Below are 14,856 nucleotides of genomic sequence, written 5' to 3' on the forward strand. Positions count from 1 at the left end.
AACAGCCTGGGTACATGTCCCCAGCAGGAGCTATTTTAGCCAAAAGTTCTGACTCCATTTCCAGACCAAGGCACATGAAGCTCACAGAATCTATAAAAGCCATTCCTATCAGCACGAGAGACATGGGGTTCCGAGGGAAGTGAGAGAGTTCACTTTGAAATTCTTGAGGCTGAGCAGAGCCTGAGAGTTTTCTTTTTCTTTTTGCCTGAAAACAGAGGTCAGAAAAGTGGAACTTTGAGGGGCAAAGGTGTCACAACCCAGTGTATTCAAACCACCTGATCCCCCAGGCAATCCCACACGTCTCAGTACTGAAGTTAAAGCATCAGGTGTACTGGCAGAAACCCTCCTGCAAAACATTCTGTCCTGAGAACAGAAAGTAAAGCAAATAAAACCCCCAAGGCTGTGAAACCTCCATCACCACCCGCAGCCCCAGGAAGATGGGGGTGAATCAGCAGCTTGGATATATAGCCGGCAGTTGGCAGGGAAACCTGGTGGGTTTGCTAGGGGGCACTGCAATCCATAAAAGAAAAATGGTCTAAACAGAGCAAGAGGTTTTTGTTGTTGTTGCTTTTCCTGAGCAAATGAGCACTGATGTTCTCTCCCATGGAAGAAAGCTGCTGCAGATCTGGAGACAATTTTTCTACGGTGGACAAGGCAGCGAGGGCTTCTGGCTGATTAAAGGAAGTAGCTACCATTCACCATCTCTCAGAAGAGGGAGCATAAAGGAGGAAATGCAGCCAAAATAAACAGATGGCTGGATCGGGTGGGGGATGCTGTCATGAGCAGACACACAGGTAGCACAGGCCCCAGGCAACCACGCAAAGCCATTAAGAGGAGCCAAAACTCAGCAAAGAGTTCTAGAACCCTGGGAAACAGCATGTGCTCGGCCATGGCGGGGGGGGGGGGGTCGCCTTGGAATTGTCACCGATCCAAAGGTAATGAAGTTTGCACAGAGCAGGAGGAACCCAGCAAACAAGCAATCCTGGTCACCAGGGAGGACTGAGAAAAGAGAACTGGGAGCTAAGGGAGACGTTAGCAAAGTCAGCATAAATTCAGAGCCCGTTAGTGCCTGGAAGACTGAGCGGCAGCTAGCGTGGTGTGCCAAATGGCAGGCTGCTTCCAGAACCAGCTCAGAGCCACTGAGGCAATTCTGCAAACTGACTGAGCACCTTCTGGGTATCAGGCACTGGGACATAGTTCTGCCTTTGAGTACCTCAGGGTCAGGGCGGTGGCATGTTTTTAAACAGATCAACGATACCACGATATAATGGTTATGAGCAGAGACCTGAAGGATCATGAGAAAGGGAGCTGTCAGGGAAGGCTTCAGGGAGGAGGCAACGCTGAAGCCAGGTAATAAAGGCTGAGCAAGCTTTGGCCAAGTCAAGAAGGAAACTTGCACCAGAAAGCTGTAGCTGGCTCTAGCTGGTGAAGTTATAAGAGTTAAGGCTCAGGTCGCAGAGCAAAGAAATCCAGTTTAGCTAGCTGAGGGTAAGAGGAGTGTTACTATAGAAGCACAACAGAGAATTTTACAGAAAAATGAGAGGAAAGAAGTGCTGTTGGACTTCATGAGGTCTGGGACAGGAAATGATGAGCCAATGTCAATCATCATGTGGGCTCAAGGACTTCGATCTGCCCTGCACGGGTGCACTGCCCCACCCCTCTGCCTTGCCGAGGTCCATCTCTCTGTTTACGAGTGTTCTTGGAGTCCCATACCTTTGCCTCATAGGTGGCCCTGATTTGCTCTGATATCAGCTCCAGGACCAATTCTCTACAGCCTTTCAGGTCAAGTGCCCATCATCCTGTGGGTACTCCTAACTCAGTCCCTCAGTGTTCTCATCCCAGATTCCCATGACAGAGAATCCCATTGGCCCAGATTGGTATCTGCTTATGGATTGGTCCCTGGGAGTCACAGGGGATCATGCAAGTGGTTTATAGTGTCACCCTTTTGAGGTGGGAGTGGGTGTGGATAGGGAGGTAATGACTGGCATATTTTTTATGGTGAGATTGCTGCCAAAATATCCAGGATGGACTGTCAGCTCCTCCTCTGTGTTCCTGTTACCGCCACTGCAAAACCTCATCTTAGCACCAAAAACATTACCGTTAAAATTTATCCCTTCTTTCCCAGAATGTAAATTCTAAAATAAAGGTGAAAACTGTAGTCATATTTATCACTGTAATTCTAGAAGATAGCATAGCATCTGGCACATGCAAGGCTGAATACACTTTGCACTGATTGTTGTATCTGCCATCACCTTCATCGTCCATTTTTCATTCACTACAATCATCTGCTACCTGCAGCTTCCTGTGGTGGGAGATGCTGTTTAAGTAGACAACTGAGGACACAGATTCTATTGGACAATGGCAGCTGTCAGAACTGGGCCCTACTTGGATCCAAAATCCATATGTGTGCAGTGGGGTCCTAAACTGTGACTACCACGGTGTGTTCACCCTAAGTCCTTTTGCAGGCAGAACTAGGGAGTGCTTGCGGGAGACCTCATTCTAAGGAAGATGCGATGATTAGACAGATGTTGCCTTAGTGTCAAAGGGGCAGACAGTGTCTGAGTGTACCTGGCCCAAGCTGCGCATCGGGGGAGGGGAGCTGAAAGTAAAAATCATACACCACGCTTCACTAAAAGCTCTATAAGACCAAAGCACCTGTGGACAAGGCATAATTGGGAGGCAAGAAGGTTTCTAACCAAACACAGCGTGGCTTTGAGATATTGCGAGCTGCAGTCTTGGCCGTGGCAGTGCAGGTGCCTGGTAGCAGCTAGATGGTGGCACCATCAATGTTACAATACACAGCAGAGATGGCAGCAGTGCCCGGTATTAGCAGCAGGGCCTGTGGACAGAGAGGCATCCAGAAGGTAGACAGCGACCAAGGAGCCCAGCGGGATCCCATCCACACCTGACTGGCCTTGTTAGTGAGCACACAGGATTCACCCAATTACCCGAGCAAGCACTTGGTAGGGGTTCGGATCCTGCCTGTGTGTGCAAAATACCACTGAAAGGTATTCCCCTTGTACCTACAGGCGGTTCGACTTGGGAGAACTTGAGTGATACGTAAATCGAGGCACCCAGCTTCCTCTTGACCTGCAGCCCAGTGTCTGGGGGAGCTGCTCATTCCAGCAGGGTTAAGGGCTCTCTTAGAAGGGCATGCAGGAGATCCAGAAGGAACAAAAATTGTCAGCTTCTACTAAGAAAATCCAAGGGCACTAAGAGATTGGAAAGAACAGCCGCCGATGGAAGAGTACAATCAGAGAGACATGAATAGAAACTGCCCAAAGAAAATACATGCTCCCTAGCAACATGAAGCGCAGAAAATAGGCCAAACAAATAGCTCTGTAAGGGATGTGGTAGTACAGGGGAAGTAATCAAACTAGGAAAGCGAGAGAGTAGGAACAAAATCACACAGCGGCTCAGGCGGAGAAATTACAGTACAAAGTTAAGAAAGTGCAAAAACACGATAAGGAAAGCAAAGGTGAGGAATGAAAAGAAGATTGCACGAGAGGTGAAGATAAATAATAAGGCATTTTTCAAGTACAGAAGGAACAGGAGGTCAGGACGAGAGTCAATGGGGCCTCTAAAAGCTGCGAGAGGTAATTTATTGACAGAACATGAAGACATTGCTAAAAAATATTAATGGGCTTTTTTTCTTTCCCCTCCTTGCCTCTCTTTTCACAAAAGAAGAGGGGGACATATGCTAGAACAGACATAAATTTCCCAGGAGTGGAAAAAAGACATATTGAAGGAAATCAGGATCGTGTCAGCACAGGTGATCAAGAAATTAGGACATCAGAAAAACTGCGGAAGGTCTAGAGCCAGGCCAGAGCCTCCTGGAATGAGGGGCCCGGAGGCCAGGGAGGTCCGAGGCCAGGGAAGGGAAGATGGGAGCGGGTCTGCAGTGCGTAAGAGCAGAGGGGCAGCGACCCATCACGAGCCGGCGTGGGAAGCAGTTTGGGGCTGTGCCTTTAAGCCCATCTTGCAGTTGCTTTTATATCTGATACACAGAACAAGTTCAGGGTTTTATCAGGACTTTTTATACTCCACACCATTGGCATCTAATGATCCCCGATGGGTACTTGTTTTTAAGAGTACACAGTGTGACCCCAGTTTGGGGCAATAGTTCACTTTCTTTCCCTTAAGAAGACCCCAGAGCAGAGGCAGAACACCTGGATTCTGGACAGGGGAAAGATAAAGATGCAGAGATTTGCTTCTCTGTTTAAAAGCATCAGCCCTATTTGAAACGCATTCCACTCCGTGCCTGAACTGTGGTACTTGTGACTGGGTCATGAAGCAATTAAAGAGAAAAACTTCATTCTCACACTTCTGAAGGTATTGTTTCCTTTTCATAAAACAAGTCAAGCTCTTGGTCCCAGAAACAAGCTGAATGCTGAGGAGAAAAAAATAAGCGGAGCCAGAAACTTCTAACACTTTGTCTTAACACAATAGTCCAATGGGAGAGCAGTCAAATTTCCCTTCACCAGTGCTGACTGAGAACCTAGCCGTCTCAAGGCATCACCAGAATAAATCCCACCTGGTCCTTGTCCTTCACAAACGCATGGCCCCTGCTTTAAATCTCAGTCTTTCAAAATAAGCTGCCTACTGGTCAGGAGAAAAACCTTTACGGCGATTTTCTCCAAGAGACGAAGCAGAAGCAGTCATACTTCATTTAGGATTACTAGACATTTGCGGGTGAACATTTTTTAAAAATGTGTTTTTATTGATTTTAGAGAGGAAGGGAGAGTGAGAGAGAGAAATGTCAATAATGAGAGAGTCATTGATTGGCTGCCTCTTGCACGCCCCCTACTGGGGAATGAGCCCAAAACCCAGGCATGTGCCCTGACCAGGAATCGAACTGTGACCTCCTGGTTCACAGGGCAACACTCTCAACCACAGAGCCACACCAGCCAGGCAAACAGTTTTTTGCTTTTTTTTTCCAAGTAAGTGACCCTTCAAATATTTCTTAGGACGAGCACTGGAGTCTCAGGTGCAGTAAGTCAGGGCAAGAAGACTGCTGTGCGCCCAGGGAGGCCTGCAAGAAAGCCTGGCTTGTCTGCTCACCAGCTGTGTGATCTCTGTAAGATAGTTAGTGTCTCGGTCTCCTCACCCGTGAGGCAGAGCAAGTAATGCTTTCTTTGTGGATTTGCTATCAGAATATAATGAGATCATGCACTTCTACTGGGAGCTTGGCTCTTGTCGGTTCACCCTAATTATTCTTTTCCCTTTTAATTGGAGAAATTAAAAAACAGGCAGCTAAATGATTAAAAATTCACAATTTGCTTGTATCTTCCTGATAATATGAGCTTGACATTTTAAAACTGGTACCTACGCTCTTTTTCATGTCTCTGTCTCTTCAAAGAGAACAGCTCCTTGTTCTATAGCATGACCCTCTGATGTCCCTGGCCATACATACAGAAGGCAGACCAGTAACAGTAGGTCTCAGTGACAGACAGGCCCTGCCCCTGCTTGTATTGCAGCAAATGCTCCTCCTAAAATCCTCCTCACTTGGTTCTGGAGCTTCTGAGTTTAGTCACAGTGGAGTTCATCGAGTGCCTGCTGTGTGAACTGAGAATAACGTCGGGACAAACTTTATTAACATGGTGCAAGCCCTGGCCCCATGGAAGCTGGGCTTGAGTTGCTGAGTCATGTCAAACAGATGCCCATTTACAAGCACTTGACTGCATCGTCGTGCAAATGTGGCGGGTATGGAAGTGAAGGGGCGGTGGTGCCGCCAGAGCCTGAGGCAGGGAATGTGTCCCAGGCAGAGAGGTCAGGCTGGGTTACCATGAGCTGAGGGAAAGCCCCCAACTGAAGGGGGAAGGAGATGCAGTCTAGGTAGAAGAACCAAAAGAGGCGAATGCCCGTAGCTGGAGGGAAGGCGGAGGCAGGGCTCCCATCACGAAGGGCCTGCTGTCCACAGCAAGGAGTTCTGCACTCAGCAGCAATGAAGATCTGCTGAAGTTTGTGTAGGGAAGCAACATGATTATATTAGTGTTTTGGAACAATTACTAAAGTTGGAAACTGGAAAGGAGATATGTAAACCTATTAGAAGGAATTGCAGGTGTCCTGAAAAGAGTGAACGGTAGCCTGGCCAGGGTGCTGGTAGACACTGAAGGAGGGATTGGATAGATTTTTAGGTACATTTAAGAAATAAAATCAACAGAAGCATGAAGATGGCTTGTGTTGAGTCAGGGTGGGGTGGGGAAGGGGATAGTGTGTTGAAAGGGAAGGTGGGTTCTAGGGTGATTCCTAGGATTCTACCTTGTGAAAGGGATGGGGGTGGGAGGCAGTTGAGCTGGGGACCACTGAAAGGCAACCAGTCTTTAGGACATGGGAGGACCATGAGTTCTGTTTGGGGTATGTTGACCTTGAGGCTGCCTTTGAGAAATTCAAGAATGAATGCGAGATTTAGATACATGGGTCTGGAGCTCGGAGAAGTCTGCCTGGACCCATGGGTTTTGTTATCAGAAAGAGACCCTGAGATGAAGGGTTGTTAAGACTGTGCTGCTGGAAGCACAGCAAGGGAAGGAGAAGAGGTGCGCCAGCATGTGATCTTGGGCAAATCCTTGCAAGGCAGGGGACATCCTGATCTCCAAGGAGAACTCAGAAAAAGTTATGCCTCATAGCTTCCCCAACCCAGAGAGAAGAAATCTCACTGGTAGGGGGATTACAAACCCCCAGGCCCATCCCCTCTTTGCCCCACAGGGCAGTTCTCCTCCTCCTCCTGCTCCAAGAGCTGTAGGTGCAAGGGGTGGGGTGGGACACAGAAGCCCTAAAAAGAGACCTAAGACCCACTGGGGGAACACTGACATGTCACTATTAGAGTGGACAAGATTGCCTAGAAAGAGAGTGAGAAGAGATGATGTCAAGGACTCAGTGCTGAGGAACCCCAAGGTCATTGCCTGATTAGAAGAGAAGCTTATAAAGGAGAGCAGGAAGGACCTACAAGGGAAGGGGCAGAGCAAGCATCTTTTCCCCATTTTAAAGATGAGAATTTTAAAGATCAGAAAATCAAGGCTTGGCTAGGTTAAGTAACCATCAGGTTAAAAGGTCTCCAGACTAAGTTCTTCCAAATGTATTCAGGGAAGGCTTCCCAGCGCTCAGGGGCCCCAGGAGTCAAGGGAGCAGGTCCTCTCTGGAAGATGTTTATAGATTCTCATGCTCATGGTTTGAACACTTGCCTTGTTGGACTCTCAGAACCAGAGTGGTGAGAAGAGGAGGGAAGCTCCTTTTTCAGCAAATCTGGGAATCTCTTATTTTGGAAAATGTGTTATTAAAAGCCCTGGGATTATGATTGTGCAGGTGTGAGGAGGGAAGGGTGGGGTGCAGAGGTTTAAACACTGAGCCCAAGATGTTGACTCTGAATAGCTAGCAGTTTGGCAGTGGGGAGGGGGCTAGAGCCACCCCCACCTGCATCTCAGGAGTGACAAAGGTGGGTGTGAGAAGGGCTTAGGGGTGATTCTGCAGAGTCTCAGCTGCCCAGAGCACAGGCCTAGCTGTGCAGTGCACTGGGGCTCTGAGTTTACTTTCCAGCTCCTGGGAAGCCGCTGTTGACTCTGTCCATTAAGCAGGCTCGCCTGATGCCTGCTGACCCCAGGTTCTCTCTCCCCTGAGGAAGCCCCGCTGCCTCAGAGATCAGCAGGGGTACGCTAGTTCCCAGGGCTTCCCCGGTCCACAGGGAGGGTGTCTGGGGTGGAGTGGGCTCTGGGCTGGGACTCAGGGGCATGCCTGTGGGAGGCGGAGCATGACCCTCTGTTTGCTGAGTCTCTGGCATAAAGAGCAGTGAGGAAAATTGGAAGTAATAATACCTGCCCCCTGAATTGCCTGGGATTAATTAGGAAAGTGATAATGCACAGCGTGTGTCTAGGATGAAAATGAGTTATCGTCTTGTTATTAATATAGCTGGATGGATAATTGGTTAATATAAAACAAGGCCACTTCTCAATAAGCCAGAGGTCATTAGGTGTCCTCATAGGGTGACTTAAGGGAATAGCCGATGGGTGTGTTTGCGAAGGATTCCCACTGATTTACTGAGAGTGAGAGCCAGCAAAGCAGAGCTGTTTTTCCCAGTTTAGTAAATAAAATGCAAAGACCCAGCACAATGCTTTGTTTATTTTTTTTCCCTTAAAGAAAATATTTTCCATAGACCTGGACACTAACATTAAAAGTAAAAAGGGGTTGGGGAAGAAGAAACCTAAAACCGATGTAAATTGGAAGCAAACTAGTGTTCATTTCCTGTGGAGGAATTTTATATTTTTTAATGGAGTTACTGTGGCTTTTTATTTCAGTATGAGGTAAAGAGTCAAAGCACGAGGATTTAAGGCTTCCAAGTGTGTGTCGTTATATGAACAGATCCTTAAATTTGCCAGCATGCCCCAGGCACTGCTCCTGCATAACTAATGTCTCCCTGCCAGGGCCGGGCTGAGGGCCCTTTGACTCCCCTGGAAGTTATGCAGGGATAAGGGGAGTGTTAGGAATGCAGGATTAGGCCCCATAATTGAGGCTGTCATTAACTGAAGAGGCAGGCGGGTCTGCGAGCCTTTCCAAGTTTGCATTTATTATGGCATGAAGATATGGCTCCTTTGGTATAGAGAGGGTAGAAGGGATTTCTGCAAGTCGGCAATATTTTCTCCTCTCTCCCTCTTTCTAAGTTGGCTGGTTCTGTGACATTCATTATGCTCTCCTTAATAGATCCCAGAAACGCTGAAATAGTCCTTTAGAGGAAGCATTCACTTGAAACAACAAAAGATTAGAGAGACCTGAAAAACGTTGGATTTTCTTTACCTTTTGAGGAGGGCCAGCTGGAACCTCCTGAAATCATTCCTATTCGAGTGTGCAGCCACAAACACTGCTGATGGCGAAGATGAAATATTATTTTTGTAAATCGTATGTGGATCCAGCAACACCATTTAATCAGACACTCCTTGCTGCTTGATGAGAACAGAGACCCTGCCAAGGCTGAGGACTCTGCCACGGCAGAAGCAGGCCCGGAAGACGCTAAAGAGAACAAACGGCCTGTGATCATTCTTGCATGCAAGTGACATTCTAAGTACAACCCGTCTTTGTTTTTATTTAATTTTTCTATGACAGTAAATTATAAGTTACATAAAATTTATCATTTTAAATCATTTTTAAGCGCACAATTCAATGGCATCGAGCACATTCATATTGTCCTGCAACCATCACCACCATCCATCTCCTGAACTTTTCCGTCTTCCCCAATGAAACTGTATCTATTGAACAATAACTCCCCTTCCCCACCTCCCTCCAGCTTCTGGAAACACTATTCTACTTTCTGTCTGAATTTGACTGTTTCAGGTACCTCATATAAGTGGAATCATACAGTATTTGTCCTTTTGTGTCTGGCTTAGTTCACTTAGCACAGTGTCTTCAAGGTTCATCCATGTGGAGCATGTGTCAGAATCTCATTCCCTTTGCAGGTTGAATAATATGCCATTGTATACATATACCACGTTTTGTTTATCCATTCATCCATCGATGCACATTTGGATTGATTCTACCTTTTGACTATTGTCAATAATACTGCTATGAACATGGAGGTACAAATATCCCTTCCAGACCCTGATTTTAATCCTTTTGGGTACATACCCAGAAGTGGAATTGCTGGATTATATGGTAGTTCTATTTCTAATTTTTTAAGGAACTGCAATACTGTTTTCCATATTTTACATTCCCATGGGCTGTGCGTAAAGGTTCCAATTTCTCTACATCCTCACCAACATTTGTTATTTTCTGGGGGGTTTTCCCCCTCAATAGTAGCCATCCTAATGGGTGTAAGGTGGTGGTATCTCATTGTGGTTTTGATTTACATTTCCCTAATGATTAGTGATGCTGAACATTTTTTCATGTACTTGTGTACAAATATCTGTTGGAGCTCCTCTTTTCAATTCCTTGGGGTGCATGCCTGGACGTGGAAGTACGGGCCACTCCAACATTGAAGCTGGTCCCCTAAGGATTGCTAAGCAGGACTTTGAGTGGGTTACTACAAATCTTTGAGAGTATAATAAAACTTCCATTAATCGGGATTCTTACAGCCAGCAAAGCAAAGCTGTTTTGCCCAGTTTAGTAAATAAAATGCAAAGATCTAGCCGTGATGCCTATGTTTATTTTTTTTCCTTAAAGAAAATATTTTCCCTGGAACTGGACACGAACATTAAAAGTAAAAAGTGGATGGACAAGAAGAAACCTAAAACCAATGTAAATTGGAAGCTGGTGTAAATACTTAGAGGTAGAGGATATTCTGGTTAACAGGGTTAATTAGACGTCTCCATTTCTGTTCAAATCCCTTATGCTGAAATTCTTCCCAAAATGTTCTATTCTGTGTTTTAATTATATAACCCATCCAAGGAGAATTTCTCTTTATCCTAGAGGAACACTATAGAAGGTATCAAATATGTCTAGTTATGTTATAGTCTAAACAGTAACTTGCTGGATAGGACTGTGGACTCTGAGTGGGTTAAATGTACAGAGCTACAGTTTCAGAAAAGATTTCTGTATGGAGCTCATCTCTCTGGCAGTAATTGGAGAGCAGGGCCTGTTGTCTATTAAGGCCACTCCTAGTTAATGAAAATAAAACCATGTCAACTGCAAATAAAAGAATGCTTATCTTTCTGTTCTCTATGGAGGGGTCCAGGCTGGGAATGTGTTGTATTTGTCCAAACGTGATAACACATCACTGATGTTTCACTGAGAAAAAAGCATGTTCGGATTCATTCGTGTTTCACCTCATTGGAAACTGTGGTTTTAGGCTAGATTTGGTTTTTACTCATTATGGTACCCCTGCCCCGAGCCCAATGCCAGGCACCTCGTAGGTGATCAGCAACTATTTATTGAATGAATCTGTTGCTTGAGCCTTTGGGGAACCGTCTACTGCATGCAACTCACTCTCCTGGAGGGTTAAGGTGGCGGCTCCCTATCAGCGACAGGATGGAGCATTCTGCTGGCCACGCTGGCTCCCAGGTGCTCCCAGTGCACACAGGCCCACGCTTTACCTCCTACTCACCTATGTTTGTGACTGTTCCTTTGATTGCATGGGGAGCTTTTTTTTTTGAGGGGCAACTCATCAGGAAAGAAGGCAGGAGAAAAAGAAAGGTGATGGCTCGAATGGCAGGAACGACTATTTTGAGTCTGGTCTAGTGAGCAGGGTTTGAACCCACAACTAGAGCTATAAGAGCACTGTTTTCTTGACAGTGTCCGTGAGGTTCTGGCATGGACCTGCTGCTTTAGCGCCCAGGTGACAGTGTGGCTGGGGAGGTCTCTATTCCCCTCCCTTCTGCACAGGTCCACTGCCCTGCTCTGGGCACTTTGGAGACAGCAACCTTGGTGGGAAATGGCTACTGGAGATTCTCACTGTCCCAGGGGGAGCAGGGGCTCCTTCAGGGAGCTCTGGGGGAAGTGGGCAGGGGAGGAAGGAAATGTGGGCACCTGGTGCCTATAGAATTGACTGACAGACTATAGGCTAGTGTGAGTTCCTTGTGTAAACTCCCAAAAGAAAAAGGGGGGACACTTCAATGTTCCCTAGTTGAGCATATGTAGAGTTCAAAACCATAGCTCTGTGTGTGTGTGTTCACTAGCTAGTGAGACCTGAGGGATATTTATCTGTGCTCCAAATGACTACCTTTGTATCTATAAGCAACCAAGCCCATAACCCATTTAAGCAGTAAATGCATAAAGAAAGGGCAATGAAGTCTACACACACAAAATATCATCTATTATTCAAACAGATTTATCCTCAACCAGGTATAAATGATGGTCCTTGTGTCAAATAGGAAACTCACATTTCAATGACAACACCACCACTCTTCCACAGTGCTCCCTATGTGTAAGGCATGATTCTAAGCACTTTACATACTTTAATTAATGTAATCCTCCCAACAGTCCTATAGACCGGGAGTCTTATTACGTCTGCTTTACAGATGAGAAAACTGAGGCACAGAGAAGCTGAGTAACTAGGCCACAATCACACAACTAGTATGTGGCAGAGTTAGGATTCAAGCCTAACCAGTTGGGCTCTAGATTCTGAACTTTTTACTACCATCATATGTATATACAATGATAGCAGTATTGAGATATAATTTACATACCATAAAACTCATCCTTTTAAAGTGTTCAATTTAGTGGTTTTTAGTATATTCACAGAGTTGTGCAACTATCACCAGCATCTAATTTTAGAACGCTTTTACCACCCCCCAAGGAAATCCCACACCCATGGAAGTTACTTCCTATTCTCTTCCCTGCCCAGTCCCTGGTAACTATTAATCTAGTTTTGGTTTCTATGGATTTGCCTATTCTGGACATTTTGTATAAATAAAATAAATGGGGTCATACAATATATAATCTTCTGTGTTTGGGTGTGTGTTTTCTTCATTTGGCATGATGTGTTCAAGGTTCATCCACGTGGCAGTATGTATCAGTACTTACATAATTTTTATGGCCAAATAATATCCCATTGTATGAATATACTACACTTTTTACGCATTCATTAGTTTACGGACATTTGGGTCATTTCCACTTTCTGTCCATTATGAGTAATGCTACTATGAACCAGCACACTATAGTGAGTACCACAAATTTATTAAAAACATAAAATCAGCGTATATTTTATGTATAATGACTAATAAGCTAATAGGCCTATTTCCTGAAGGATTCACAAATTGCCCTTCTAGAACCAGATAAGCACTCCTCTGCCCATCTGTATCCATGTAGCTGAAGAAGGCTGTGGCAATCATACCAGATGATACATGTGAAAGTGCTTTGTAATACTTTAAAGCATCAGTCTAAATATTAATCATCAGTGATGTGAGCTTGTCCAGTTACTTGAGAGTTCTAATTATTGTGAAAAACATTATTTATTTTAAAAGGTTCCATGCTGCGTTATTTGCGAAACAAGAAAAGGGCCCACTTGTATATGCACAGCCAGCCACAGTGGGCTCCTCTTCCACAAATGCCATGTGGGTCCCAGAGATACCGTTTTTCTCTCTCGTTTTGGTTGTTTACGTTTGCCATTTTGGTGATCATTCCTCATGTGAAAAAAAAAATTAATCTCTAACCCAGTTAGGCATATGTTTAGCCACAAGTAATAGAAAAAGCTAACCAAGGCACAAACAAAACTGCATATCTCTCATGTAACAAGAAGTCTGAAGGTTGCTTTGGCAGTTTGGTGGTGTCAGGGCTGACATCCCTGTTTTTGTCTTGAATTTTCTCTCACGGTCACAACAGGATTGCCCAACTTGTCACATCTGTGTTCATGACAGAAAGGGGGTTGGGTAGAGGTTGTCCTAATAAAGCAGAAGCATTCCCAGAAGCCTCTAGCAGATGCATGTTTCCATCTCCTTGGCCAGAGAGATCAAATGACCACCCTTCCTCACAAGGCAGGCTGGGAAAAATTATAGCTAGTTTTCCAGCTGCTATAGTGGAGGGATATGAAAAGCAAGGGGGTTGGAAATAGGTGTTGAGTTATCGAAAGAAAAAAGTGTGTTAGCCACACTCTCCTTAGCAAGAGACAGTTAGGAAATCTAGACAGACAGGAAGCAGGGGCAACAGCTCTGATGGAAAATGCTGGCACCCCACCATCTCATTTCCAGTTGCTGTGTTCGTTGATGTTCCCCATTTGCCTTTTCTGCTCTCAGACGTGTGATTGCACTGGAACCGCTCATCTCCCCACAGACACTGGTTTGGCCGCAGGATGGTTGAACACATGTCTGGATGTTTTAGTGATGTGACCATAGTCCATTGTGACATGATGTGGTCTTGAGACACTGTGACCAAAACCAATCTGTCTGTCTGAGCCATGTCTAAATGCCAGCAAATCTGTCCAGGGCTCTGGGGCCAGCTGGGGATGTCGAAGGGTTCAGCAAAGAGCTCTCTGAGCCCGCTCCTCCTCTTCAGGAGTCAGGTGTGTGAGGACAGGGACGGGCCTCACTATTCTCTTGTCTCCCTTTGCCTGTTGCCCTCCCCTGGGGCACTGGAACAGCCCTAGTCCTAGGCATGTAGACGGGTCTCGATAAACACTGGATGAGAAAACTCACATTCCTGGTGGCTGGTCAAAGATGTGTCACTTGTTATGAAGTGTGCCAAGAAAGTCACTCCCTCATGTGTCCAGTAAGCACTTTAGTGATTTAATCTCTGAACCAATTACTTCAATACAGTTTCCAGAAATAGAGTTCTCCATCCTTTGAAGCGGGTTAATTGTCAACCGATATTTTATCTGTGTTCATTCATCTGACAGATGATTAGTGAGGGCGTCCAAGGTGTCAGGCATGGTGCTAGGCACAGAGGAACACAGAGAAGATATGGTGCTTCCTGCCTGGACCCAGAGGGAATGGGCTAGGAGGCATGTCAGCAATGTGACTGGGGCTGTGAGAAGGGCTACAGCCAGTGCTGTGGGCTCACAGGGGGTGGGTGACTCACGGCCCAGAGGAGTTGTGGGGTTGTGCAATTAGATTGGCTGCCAGAGTCTCCTTTCTTAGACATTCCAAGCTGACTACTGGCGAAGGGGGTCTGGGGGCATGACCCTGTCTGGCTTCCCCCCAGTTGGGTTCACAAGTGAGAGCTTGCTACTCCCTGGAGGCCAGCTTCCCACAAGTTCCAAGTTGTCTCTTTTAAGAGACAGGACAAAGGAAAACCTTAAGGACAATAAGGATGAGATTCAAGAAGCTGGAAGGCCAGGTGCCTTCTCTGAGTAAAGGTGGCAGCTCGAACCCTTTTCATTCCCCAAAGACTAGAACATGCCCCTTCATTTTTCAAAGGGGATGGGGTGAGGTGTGGGAAGATGTTTGGGAAGGGCTTTTCCTACTGGATGGCTCACCGATGACGCCATTTGAAGGCCAGGCAAAT

Source organism: Miniopterus natalensis, chromosome 12 (genome assembly GCF_054644295.1).
Source record: "Miniopterus natalensis isolate mMinNat1 chromosome 12, mMinNat1.hap1, whole genome shotgun sequence".
Classification (NCBI taxonomy): Eukaryota; Metazoa; Chordata; class Mammalia; order Chiroptera; family Miniopteridae; genus Miniopterus; species Miniopterus natalensis.